Raw genomic sequence first — 12917 nt, forward strand, 5'->3', positions numbered from 1 at the left:
CATCCGCTTCACCTGATTTCTCAGAGGGTTTGTCAGGTAGTTTAAAAACGATTTCGCGATCTTGAGTCGCCCCCTTGCGGTGCAAGGTTAGATATTTATCGAGTAAATCATTGAACTGCTTGGCTTTAGTATGCGAGTCAACACTTGTCTGTTTCAGAACTCGTTCCATATTGTTTTGCAAGACATGTTGGGCTCGCTCACCAATGCTCTGTGAACTCTTTTGGGTTAAATTATCCAGCTGTTGTGGAGAAATCATGTACATTTTATTAAACGCAGCCATGCCCAGAGTGTCTATGGCTATCTCTGATGAGAGAACAGACTAGTTATAAACGGAATTGCGGTAGCTAATAATGGCAGTAGGAAGCCCCCCGATTGCGTCAGCACTTTCCGCTTGTGTTTAAATCCGGTTTTACGCTGGGCAAAAAGCTTGATAAATTTTTTCTGTTTTTTTAATTTAGTGAACTGTCCAGGGGTGAGAGGTATGTTTCCCTTCAATATGTTTAATGCAATCTCACACAGGGCTAGTATGAGATCTTCCGACCCTCTACATAGAAAACTTCTTCTCTCCGAGGGTTTTAGAGCGAGCAAAGCTTTTAAAATGGGAAGGTTTCTTTTCATCCGTTGAGACATTGTTTATTTATTTAAAAAGTCTCGTCACTTTTTAGATTGATAGACCGCCGGCCACTCTCCAGGGAGTATTCCACTCCTCAGTCTTAGGGGTTCTGGACAATTAGGACGCAGGTCAACGATTAAATATGTATACGGTTCCCTTGTAGCATCTTCATAACTTTCTAAAAAGAATTTTTTCAGGCCGGGATACATTTGTTGAGCTAAAACCCGGATCTGCATTTTATCACGTGGTGATTTAAACAGCACCATGTAATTAGTGTTTAAACTAATCGTGCGCGAATGTTTCCCTTGATTAAACAAATTCTGAATAAAGTACTAGATAAAATACGCTCAATTTTTTATGATGTCGATATTCTGTGAACGCTTTCATTAATTCTTCATGATTGCCACCCACATCCATGGAGTCATCTACCACTAAAAGGTTGTGTTGGTTCCGTGGGAATAGATTTTCATCATTAAAGTTTGCAGGAATACCTTCTATAAATTCGATATTGACATTTTGACTGAGCTCGTCATACATTGGCTGGTATGAAGAGTATGCCCAGATTATACGAGCCGGCACTTTTGAAAATGTACTCTCCATGTTTTCAAGTAATTGTTTTACAAAAAAAGTTTTACCTGAGCCACTAGGCCCCACTATTAGCATGCTACATGGCATTTGGAATGCCAGATCGACAGTCACATCCATTCTTACAACTGTGCTAAAACAGACTAACAGCATGGTTAACGATGAACCCTGATTATATCCAGCCCAGAATATGTAAAAAACGATGAGGTGGGGTGACATATGAATAAGAATTTAATGAGATATACATTTTTCAAATACAATAAAACAGCATTAGGATACTTCGTAGAATACATTGTAGAATACATTGCAGAATACATTTTTCAAACACAATAAAACCCCCATTAGGACACTTTGTAGAATACATTGCAGAATACATTTTTCAAACACAATAAAACCCCCATTAGGACACTTTGTAGAATACACTGTAGAATACATTTTTCAAACACAATAAAACACCATTAGGACACTTTGTAGAATACACTGTAGAATACATTTTTCAAACACAATAAAACACCATTAGGACACTTTGTAGAATACACTGTAGAATACATTTTTCAAACACAATAAAACACCATTAGGACACTTTGTAGAATACACTGTAGAATACATTTTTCAAACACAATAAAACACCATTAGGACACTTTGTAGAATACACTGTAGAATACATTTTTCAAATACTATAAAACATCATTAGGATACATTGTGAACACAGGCTATTGTGAACCCAGGTAATAACAGATGATAACCGGTAATAACAACTCAGTAACCAAACGGCAATGTTCTACCTGAGGGGAGAAGGCGTCTCTTATCAAAAACAACTGAAAAGTTGATCACTTGATGTTTATTAGCGAGCGAAAAAGCTTTGATATCACGTTTAATTATATTGTAACGGGCAGGGATCTCGCGTCGCGTGTTAGGATCTATAATATAGTCTTCTACCAGATCAGTCAAATTATTAAAGTTAAGTTTTTTACAATTTTCATAATTCTGGATAAAACCTTTGACTTTCAAACACACCTTTCCTTGCTGGGTGAGAAAGCCGTAGGATTTCGGACCCGCTGCTGTCCACTCACAAATATAATCATCAGCCGCTAATTCCGATGTCAAATCACCTAAATAATTGCCTGTCGGAGGGGTATAAAGATCTTCAGGGGTGGAGAGGTAAACGATTGAGTCGGTGTCATAGTATAGTACTCGCTCTTGCAATAAATGTAACTGTTTGTATAATACACCTCTCGCATATGCGGTCGTAAACGCCGCTAAAAAAATATTTGATTCGCCGGGCGGTAAGACACACCTGGAATTATGACGCCATTGAATGATTGCAACATCATTATTTATGAAATGGAACTGGCTTATATCATACTTACTGCTAAAGAGGTACTGAAAAAACTCTTTGGGTTCTTTCACGATACTGGTTGTAAGTTGATTAGATCTTTGAGCCATTTTTCCCCAGAGGGAATTAAGTAAAAGTTTTGCGATCTGACGCGTCGCGGCATTGTACTCAATTTTATGCGGGTCAAGCTGGATACCTTGATTCTCTCTATAATCGTTTATGTAAGCCTGTTTACTAACCTCGTCTGTAGCATCATCAGGATACCCCGAGGCCTCCTGCTTCTGCTTAAGGAATGTATGAATGTAATCTTTAAACAATTTATCGGATCTCTGTTCAAAATGCCAGACCTCATAAATTTCAGCTATAATGTAACCTCTTTTTTGAGCTTCTAATAACTCAATGCTAACCCATACGCCTTGAAGCGCTCTCTCATCCAGAGAATGCAAGCAAGCCGTCGTTTGATTATTCTCAATCCCACATGTTCGACAGAGTGTAAAAAGCAATTTACCTTCGTCATTTTTCATAGGTAGCACAGGGAAAAACAAACACCTCGGCGGGTGAACTTTAGCATGTATAAAGCCAAAGTAATTTTCAACCGGTTTAAAATCTTTCCTGATTATAACCGGGTGACCAATTGGATATTCAAACTCTGCATTACAGTACGGATATAAGCTGGTAAAATCGACATATTGAATGGTCTGCCCTTGTTCAATTTTGCGTCTTAAGACAATAGCCTCCGTCCTGCCTCCAAATAGCGCGGCCCGAGGATTTAAAGGGCTAGGCTCCCGGTATCTCTCAAGGAATGATTTAACAGAAGGTTGCTGTTGTTTCATCGAATTCCATGTATGTTCCCATATAACCTCTGTTTTCAGCTTAAACTCTGTTTCTAACCGAGTTAGCCTTTTCAGAGTGTTAGAGTACATCACCCCAAACTCTAATCCTGTAAGCGGCGATATGTCATGAGGGTTATAACAAGTCGGACAACCATGAAAATAACAGCCATAGAATTCTAATGCTGTTTTCACACCTTTTATCACGGCATATCCATCGACATGAAGAGGCCCAAAACAACGTTCACCTTGCGGTGTTAATGCATGTTCAATGTCAATGCAGCGTGAAAACGCTAGATACTCAAGCCACTGTATCGAAGCATGGGAATAGGCCTTGAATTGTCATCTGTAGTTGTTAGCATCGGGTAATGCGATTGTGTTTTTGATTAAGAAGTTGGTTTGAAAAACAGCTAAAGCTGCTGACGCAATTGTCACGCTCGCAAAAGGATCGCATTGAGTTGTCTTTATAAATTCATTGCGGAAATTGGTGGCACCTTCGGCTAAAATCTCCACATCATTCTGACAATAAGCCTTTAACTCGGTTAAAAAGTCAAATTCCTGATCTTTTACTGTGTTATACCACTTAAAGAAACTGTTTCTCTGCTCTACAGACATCTCATCACACCCGTACATTTCAGAAGCGGGGTATCGACCCTTGTACTTGTAACATTTTTGAATAATCTGTCATTTTATGAGGGAAATATCCCTTTTTCGATTCAGTTTGACATCCTAGCGCTTTTGGAAACTGTCTTAAGGGTATGGGGATGAAGGAATATGTGTCAATGAATTTGAGCCGGAATTGTTTATCTATAATGAGTATGATTTTACTCCCTTGGGCTATGACGAACGGTGTTATCCCCTGTTTTACATATGCATCTAAAATTAGATAACTGTCATAACCTTTGCTATAATGGGCTAAGAACACTGTGCCTTTGAATTTGTTTTGACTGTAATGCAATAAAAACTCTAGAGCACAATTAGGGCCCTGGGCACACCATCGAGCCCCTTGCAGGGATTGTGTAGCCACATAGACAGGGATCTGTGTTCCAGTTGTCTGGCTTGATTCAAAATCATAAAATACCAGCTTCTGATTAATCCTCTCCTCTGCTACACTAGGTTTAGATTGCATGTAACATTGATGAATATCCACGCACTCTGACACTTCTTCAGAAGTCTGAACAGTTGATAAAGATGGTGGTTTAGCGGGCTGAAGGTCTTGTTTACAGATGTGACAAACTTTAATTGAACAGACATGGGGTTTAGAGTCTATGAGGTTTATACGGTATGTAAATCCACATTTAAGGCATTTCTTATTTATTTGACAATTGCTAGCCATCTTTTTAGCTTTTGGGTGCCATCTGCACACTTTATGCATCCTATAACACACTATTTGAACAGTTACGATTGCAATCATTACAATGGACTTTTTGAAATGCAGCTTGTTGTTTACAGTCTGAAAGACAGACGTTGCAAGCTTTTTCGCAATAGTGTCCGCCTTCTCTACTATACCCCGTGTAACAATGAATACAGAAAAATGCACAGCCAAGGAATCCTTTAACATTTTCTATCCCGTAAAAATGATTGTCATGCAAAAGCATGTAACGGATTGTCTCTGACTCTGTTTCAGTATGGAACGTAATCAGATTAACTCTATCTGAGGCTCTGTAAAAAATAACGATTTTACAGTTTAACAGCTGTTCAAATTTGATCACATCTTCGAATGTGGTCCTATCATTAGGCCCGAGCCCGGCTTCGACATGAATATTGTAACCCTCCCTCCCAGCCTCTTCAATGGTTAAACCGGGATTTGCAAGTAGAGCTAGGTTTATTCCGAAGCATGCATGGTTCTGATTTGGAATTACAAATAAATGTTTGCTTTTTTTTTTTAGGGTCTCCGTAATAAATAATGTATTAATTTTCCGTCTACCTGAACCTCCTATTTCATCACGCAGGCGCCGGCGTGAGCAGGCTGTCCATCCAGTAGCTCTCGTTGTTTTGTCTTTGTTAAGTCTTTTAACTACTTTTCCGTTTGCAATTTTTTATATTTTATTTACATGCAACGCGTGGACATGTTGTATCCTATGGATACGGATACTTTTCCGCAAGAAAGCAGCAGCACAACGCGGACTTACTCGAGGAATCTGCTACTCGAGCTCAGATCAAAGGGAACTACCGACAGTACTTACGTTAACAGCATTCCGAAGGAGATTCGACGGCCTTATCGAGGCTGCAGAGCTGGGGCTAAAGTTAAGGAGAGGGCCCTAGCGAAGCGGTGGAAGTATAAACCGTCGATCCCTTCGTGTGTGATGGGTAACGTTAATTCACTTTCCAAAAAAACGGACGAGCTGGCAGCTTTGGTGAGGAACGTTAAACTGTACAGGGAATGCAGCGTGATGATTCTCACGGAGACATGGCTGAACAACAACACACCAGATGCTAACATTGAGCTCCTTGGTTTCACGCATGTGAGAGCGGACAGAGACCCGAGTTTAAGTGGCAAAAACAAAGGTGGCGGGCTCGTACTCTACATCAATAACAGATGGTGTAACCCTGGACATATTACGGTGAAGGACATTATCTGCTGCCCTGATGTTGAAGTACTAGCGGTGAGTTTACGTCCCTATTATCTGCCCCGAGAATTTACGAACGCCATCGTCATCGCTGTGTACATACAACCCCGAGCTATGGCTGAAACCGCGTGTGACGTCATCCACTCTACCATCACGAAACTCCAAGCTCAGTACCCCGATGCTTACATCGCCATATCAGGGGACTTTAATCATGTCACATTGGATTCAACACTGCCCGCCTTTCACCAGTATGTCAACTGCCCCACACGACAGAGCAGAACAATTGACCTTCTGTATGCAAACATTAAGGATGCCTACACCGCCACATCACTACCACCACTGGGGAAATCAGATCACAATCTGGTCTCCCTACAACCACTGTACACTCCATGTGTTCGGAGAGAACCAATCAGAACACGCACCTTCAAGAAGAAGTCCCCCGAGACGGATGAGGCCATGAGGGACTGCTTGGACATAACAGACTGGAATATTTTCCAACAATCATATGGTGATGACATTGATGGGCTCGCACACTGCTACTCCGACTACCTGAACTTCTGTGAAGACATTGTTGTTCCCACAAAAACTGTGCGCTGCTTTCCAAACAACAAGCCTTGGATTACCAGCGATGTCAAGGCCCTCCTCAATAAGAAAAAGAGGGCGTTCAAAGAGGGGGACCTAGCAAAGCTGAAGCACGCACAAGGGGAACTCAAAGTCAAGCTGAAAGAGGCAAGGGAGTTATACAGAAGGAAGGTAGAGAGGAAGTTGCAGCAGAACAACGTGCGAGAGGTGTGGGATGGGATGAAGATGATGACGGGCATGAGGAAGAGCAGTAGCTGTGTTGAGGGAGGTCGAGACCGGGCCAATGAACTGAACCAGTTCTACAACAGGTTCAACCACCCAGCTGCGGTGGCCTACCCCACCCCCTCTCCAGGAGCTGTCTCTGTCTCTGTCGGCGTGCAGGGCCATTCTACACCTCTCCCCCATCTCACACAGCCCCCCATCTCCCAACACCCCCCATCATCAAAGGCGTCACCGACCTCAATCACCAGCCATCAGCCACTGTCTACTGGAGCGCCCAGGGACAAAGAGCCACCCCACCACCCACCCCCCCCTCCCTCCCAGCCCCTCCCCCCTACAATCACGGCAGACCAGGTGCGATCGGGACTAAAGCGACTTAACCCCAGGAAGGCAGCGGGTCCAGACAAAGTGTGTCCCAGACTGCTCAAGACCTGCGCTGCCGAACTGGGAGAGCCGCTGAGGTACTTATTTGACCTGAGTCTACGTCTTGGTAGGGCCCCAACACTGTGGAAGACATCATGTCTTATCCCTGTCCCAAAAAAGCCACACGCAAAAGAACTCAATGACTTCAGGCCTGTCGCACTCACCTCACACATTATGAAAACAATGGAGAGACTGCTTCTACATACACTCAGACCCCAGGTTAGCCATGCACTGGATCCACTACAGTTTGCATACCAGGAGAAGGTTGGAGTAGACGATGCCATCACATATCTACTGCACAGGACGCATTCTCACCTGGACAAAGGGAAAAGCGCTGTGAGAATCATGTTCTTTGATTTTTCCAGTGCTTTCAACACCATCCAACCCCTCAGATTGGGAGACAAGCTCCTGCAGATGGGTGTGGACGCCCACCTGGTATCCTGGATCACTGACTACCTGACAGGGCGGCCACAGTTTGTCAGACTGAAGGACTGCCTCTCGGACACTGTAGTATGCAACACCGGAGCACCACAGGGAACTGTGCTCTCTCCTGTCCTGTTCACCCTGTACACGTCTGACTTCTGCTACAACAAAGAGTCATGCCACATGCAGAAGTTTTCGGACGATACGGCAATTGTGGGGTGTATCAGAGATGGGCAGGAGGGGGAGTACAGGAGCCTGGTGGAGGACTTTGTGCAATGGTGCAAACTCAACCACCTACAACTCAACACTACAAAGACCAAGGAGATGGTGGTGGATTTCCGTAGGTCTAAGCCCGCTCTGCTACCAGTCTCCATTGAGGGAGTCAATGTGGAGATGGTCAGCATATATAAGTATCTGGGGGTCCACCTGGACAATAAACTGGACTGGTCAGCCAACACTGATGCGATTTACAAGAAGGGACAGAGCCGGCTGTACTTCCTGAGGAGGCTGCGGTCCTTCAATGTCTGCAGCAAACTCCTAGGGATGTTTTACCAGTCTGTGGTCGCCAGCGTTCTCTTCTATGCAGTGGTGTGCTGGGGAGGAAGCACTAAGAAGAGGGATGCCGGGCGACTGGACAGGCTGGTAAGGAAAGCTGGCTCTGTTGTGGGAGCTGAACTGGAGAGCATCACTTCAGTACTGGAAAAAAGAACTCTGAGCAAACTGCTCACCATCATGGACAATGAAGGTCACCCACTGTACCACACCATCATCCAGCAGAAGAGCTTGATCAGCTGGAGGTTACGAGCACTGACAAGCAAAACTGACAGACTTACTAAATCATTTGTCCCCAGAGCCATACAACTCTACAATAAGTCAATCAAGGGCAAAGAGATGGACTTCTCTGCATAACCTCCACCCTCTGTATCATATCACTATCATGTATCATGTCACTGTTTCACCTCATTATCTACAATGTTTACTAGCTATGCTAGGTCTCATACACAGCTCCTACCTCCCTCCACCAGCCTGGACTAAATGCACTTTAAAATAGTCCATATTTATGTAGCCCGTATTTAGTTTTTAGTATTTAATGCTATAATCGCACTGTCTGCCTTACCTTTTTGCACCTCACCTAACTGCAAAGACATTTACAACTGCACCTCGCCTGTATAAAATGCTGCTAATGTTGTATGTTGTATGTGTATGTTATGTGTGATACCCCCTATGTCTGTATGCTACTTGGAACCTGAATTTCCCCCTGGGATAAATAAAGTTTCTATCTATCTATCTATCTATCTACCTCCTGGAGCCCTCACGAAATTCACAGAGAGTTCGATTCCGGAACCACTGAAAATAGCCATGTTAGACTGAACAAGGCGGTCAAGAATTTGGTTGAAATCTGTTAGCCTACCTTCACCGTAACGCACAGTCATTGAGACATCATCTTGTAAACTATCAGCTCGTAAATTGAGCTGAAAAATATCGCGAGGGTTTACACCAACTCTTTCGATTATCGCAGACATTCGGTTCTGAAAACCATTTACTACAGCATGGTAAAACTCTCCAAAATTAGGGTTGGTATGTGCCCTATCAGGCATTGGGAAATTTAAAAATGATCTCACCTCAACATTATTGAAGCTCTCTCTGTTTATTACCTGCATGCCATCAGGCGTGTCAAAAGAGACTCGGTCAATTTCCATACGCTCCGCAAAATCCTCCCTGTTACCTCCATTATAGGACGGTACAGACACTCCGGCTTCACCCTCCTCTGGTAATTGCTGGTTGTTATTACCCATTACATTATCATTAATTTCTCCATCTCCAACACCTCCACCGCTCCCGTGTTGAGTTTCAACATCGTTGAGGGCTTGACAACATACATTATCAGCGGGACTCCAGGGGGTCTCATAGTCAGTTATCTGGGAAAGGGGTATTGGAGTCCAGGGGGTCTCATAGTCAGTTATCTGGGAAAGGGGTATAGGACTCCAATCCATGTCCATATCACGCCTGGTCTCCATAACATCCTCTGTCGAATCAGCCCCTTCCCTCATACAGGTAGGCGACGGAAGCGTGTCAGATAAAGGATATCGATAAGCGGCGAGTATATCATCTAACGCCTCCTCGGTCGGGAGGAAGTAGTGCTCCTGAGGCCTGTTTACAGGGACATCGGGAAGCATCTGATGTATTGGACGGTCTACAGCAGTGGTCACCAAACTACGGCCCGCGGGCCGGATACGGCCCGTCAGCACATTTGGCTCGGCCCTCTGAACAATACCAGAGACGCTATCTGATTTTTTTCCTATTTGGCCTCCAGAAAAAAAATCCTAGGCCCGGCCCTGTCAAAGAGAGAACGGAATAATGGCGAAAAGGTTAGGTAAGAGAAAAATTGATTCAGAATGCAGGGTATTTAACCTGCAGTGGACAAACGATTATTTTTTTGTTCAATGCAAAGAAAAGGCTGTTTGTCTCATCTGTCAAGAGACGGTGGCGGTATTCAAAGAATACAATCTTCGCCGACACTATGAATCCCGTCACAAAGACAAGTACGATAGCTTGCAAGGCCAAATACGAGCAGACAAACTCTCAAAGCTAAAAAGTGGACTACTATCTCAGCAGAATACATTTGTACGCCAAGCTCAGCTGAACCAGGCATCCGTTCGGGCCAGCTTTCGGGTTGCTCAACTGATAGCAAGCAGCGGTAAGCCTTTCACTGACGGAGAGTTTGTTAAGAAATGTATGGATGCTGTCGCGGAGGAGGTGTGTCCCGAGAAGAAAGATGCATTTAATGCCGTAAGTCTGTCGGCGAGTACAATCACCAGACGCGTTGAAGAAATCGGGAGTAATGTATATGCCCAGCTGCAGCAGAAGACGAAAGAATTTGACTTTTTTTCATTAGCACTGGATGAGAGCACGGACGTGCAGGACACAGCGCAACTGCTCATTTTTATTCGTGGAGTTAGCGCAAACTTTGAGATATGCGAGGAGCTGGCAGCCCTCCAAAGTCTCAAAGGGACTACAACGGGAGAGGATATTTTTGACAAAGTGTGCCAAACCATGGAGGAGTTGGACCTGGACTGGTCAAAGCTGGCTAGCATCACGACTGACGGGGCTCCTAGCATGGTGGGCGAAACTCGCGGTCTAATAGGACGCATGAACCGGGAGTTGGAAAAAAGGGGTCTCACCGCCCCGCTACGAGTCCACTGCCTAATTCACCAGCAAGCACTGTGCTGCAAAGTGTTGACGTGGGATTCTGTAATGAAGGTTGTGGTGTCGTGCATAAACTTCATCAGAGCAAAGGGACTTAAACACAGGCAGTTCCAAGAATTCCTGTCTGAACTGGAGTCTGCGCACGGAGATGTGCTGTACTACACAGAGGTCCGATGGCTGAGCCGGGGCAGAGTTTTGAGGCGTTTTTACGAGCTGCTACCCGAAATTAACGCATTTCTTCATTTAAAAGACAAAACGGTCCCAGAGCTGATCGACCCAGAATGGAAATGGCACCTCGCATTTTTAACAGACGTGACAGAAATACTTAACAGCCTTAACTTGCAGCTACAAGGCGAGGGGAAACTCATTTGCGACATGTATTCACACATAAAAGCATTTGAGGTGAAATTAGCGCTGCTTTTGGAACAAGTGAAAAAGCGCAACTTCGTCCATCTCCCTGCTACCCAAAAACTGTCGACAGAGAACCCAGCGGTCCCGTTCCCAGCTGAAAAGTGCGTGGAAGCACTGGAAATGCTGAAGGCGGAGTTCGGTGTGCGATTCAGTGAACTACATGTTCATGCAAAAGAAATCCGTCTTTTTCAGAACCCCTTTGTTGCCGACATTGATGAAGCCCAGCCTTCATATCAGTTTGAGTTGGCTGAGTTACAGAACTGTGATGTTCTGAAAGACGCATTCAAGCCCAACAGTCTCATTGACTTCTATGCCGCCCTCCCAAACGACACGTACCCTAACATCAAAAAACACGCAATGAAAATGTCCACAGTTTTTGGCAGCACGTATATCTGCGAGAAAACCTTTTCACGCATGAAACTGCTGAAAACTCCGATGAGATCAAGATTGACAGATGAACATTTGCATCAGTGCTTGAGACTGGCTGTAACTAGAATGGAACCTGATATTCAACTTCTCACCAGCCAGATGCAGGCCCACAGTTCACACTGATGAACATACATAGGTAAGCTCACTTTTCTGACTTGAATGAGTCATTCTGAGCATAAACAAATATAATCATAATAAAATCTACTGGGATAAAATCCATCTTTACAACCATACTGGTAGTGAAATGTATTGTGCTGTGTAGGTGCTGTATCACTTAGTTCAGTTTCTCAACCTGCTTCCTTTGTGGTTTTCACAGGGAAGTTGATGAGAGAGAGCTGCAAACAGCGGTGTCTACAAGCCTACTGGAACCTACAAAAGGATTATAAGGAAGGAACACAAGAACTTTAAGAGACTGCTCATATGTGTCAGAGAGATTCTGCTCTGACAACTGAGCTGAACTTTTATCTGTTAAGATTGTGCATGGCACAACAGAAAGTTAATGTTCCATGGCTTTTTTTTCTATGAAGAACCCAGAGAGAGTTATTTAGTTATTATTTATTTCATAAATAGTGTTATTTATTTCCAGTTTTTTTCTGTGAAGAACTCAGAGAGGGTTATTTAGTTATTATTTATTTCATTAATAGTGTTATTATTTATTTCCTGACTTTTTTTCTGTAAAGAACCTGGAAAGGGTTATTTGGTTATGTGTGGCTTTCTGGAAAACAATAAAATTTTTAAGCACCCCTACGATCGTCACACTTTTTCTGTTACAAACTGACACCGGCCCCCCATCAGAGAAGGGAAAAGTTATGTGGCCCTCACAGGAAAAAGTTTGGGGACCCCTGGTCTACAGGATCAAACTCTCTAACAACACTAGACGTATTAAGATCATTGACCATTTGCATGAGGTCATGAGGAATATCATGATGATTAACCCTGTCTGATTCAGCCATTTTTTTTATATATATTTTTTTTTAATATTATTAATTTGAATGAAACTGTGACTTTTTATGCAGTAAACAGACGTCTTGCGATACGTTTCAATACGCCTGTACGCCTTCGTATCTGTCTAAGCCTACTACGGCGATCATCAGGGTGTGCTATATTTCTGGATCTCACACGTAACAACCGGGCCGTATGCAATCTCATTTCAATGCTGATCAAACTCTGCTCAAAATCTAGACTATTCACAGAATCGGTCTCTGAATCCTCATCTTCATCAGACACTTCTGCTAAAGCCAGGCCTTCATCAAGACCTTCATAATAAGCTGAGAGAACCGCATCAGGGC

The 12917-nt window shown here is 43.5% G+C and overlaps 1 long non-coding RNA gene across 1 annotated transcript; it reads left to right on the forward strand.

Annotated features, from left to right (window-relative positions):
- The first annotated feature begins 11312 nt into the window (after positions 1 to 11312).
- Positions 11313 to 12375, forward strand: LOC310824213. Its single transcript, XR_014555007.1, has 2 exons — positions 11313 to 11764; positions 11945 to 12375. It is a non-coding gene; the product is annotated as an uncharacterized lncRNA (long non-coding RNA).
- The last annotated feature ends 542 nt before the right edge of the window (positions 12376 to 12917 follow it).

The sequence above is a fragment of the Argentina silus genome, assembly GCF_951799395.1.
Source record: "Argentina silus genome assembly, chromosome: Y".
NCBI classification, from domain to species: Eukaryota; Metazoa; Chordata; class Actinopteri; order Argentiniformes; family Argentinidae; genus Argentina; species Argentina silus.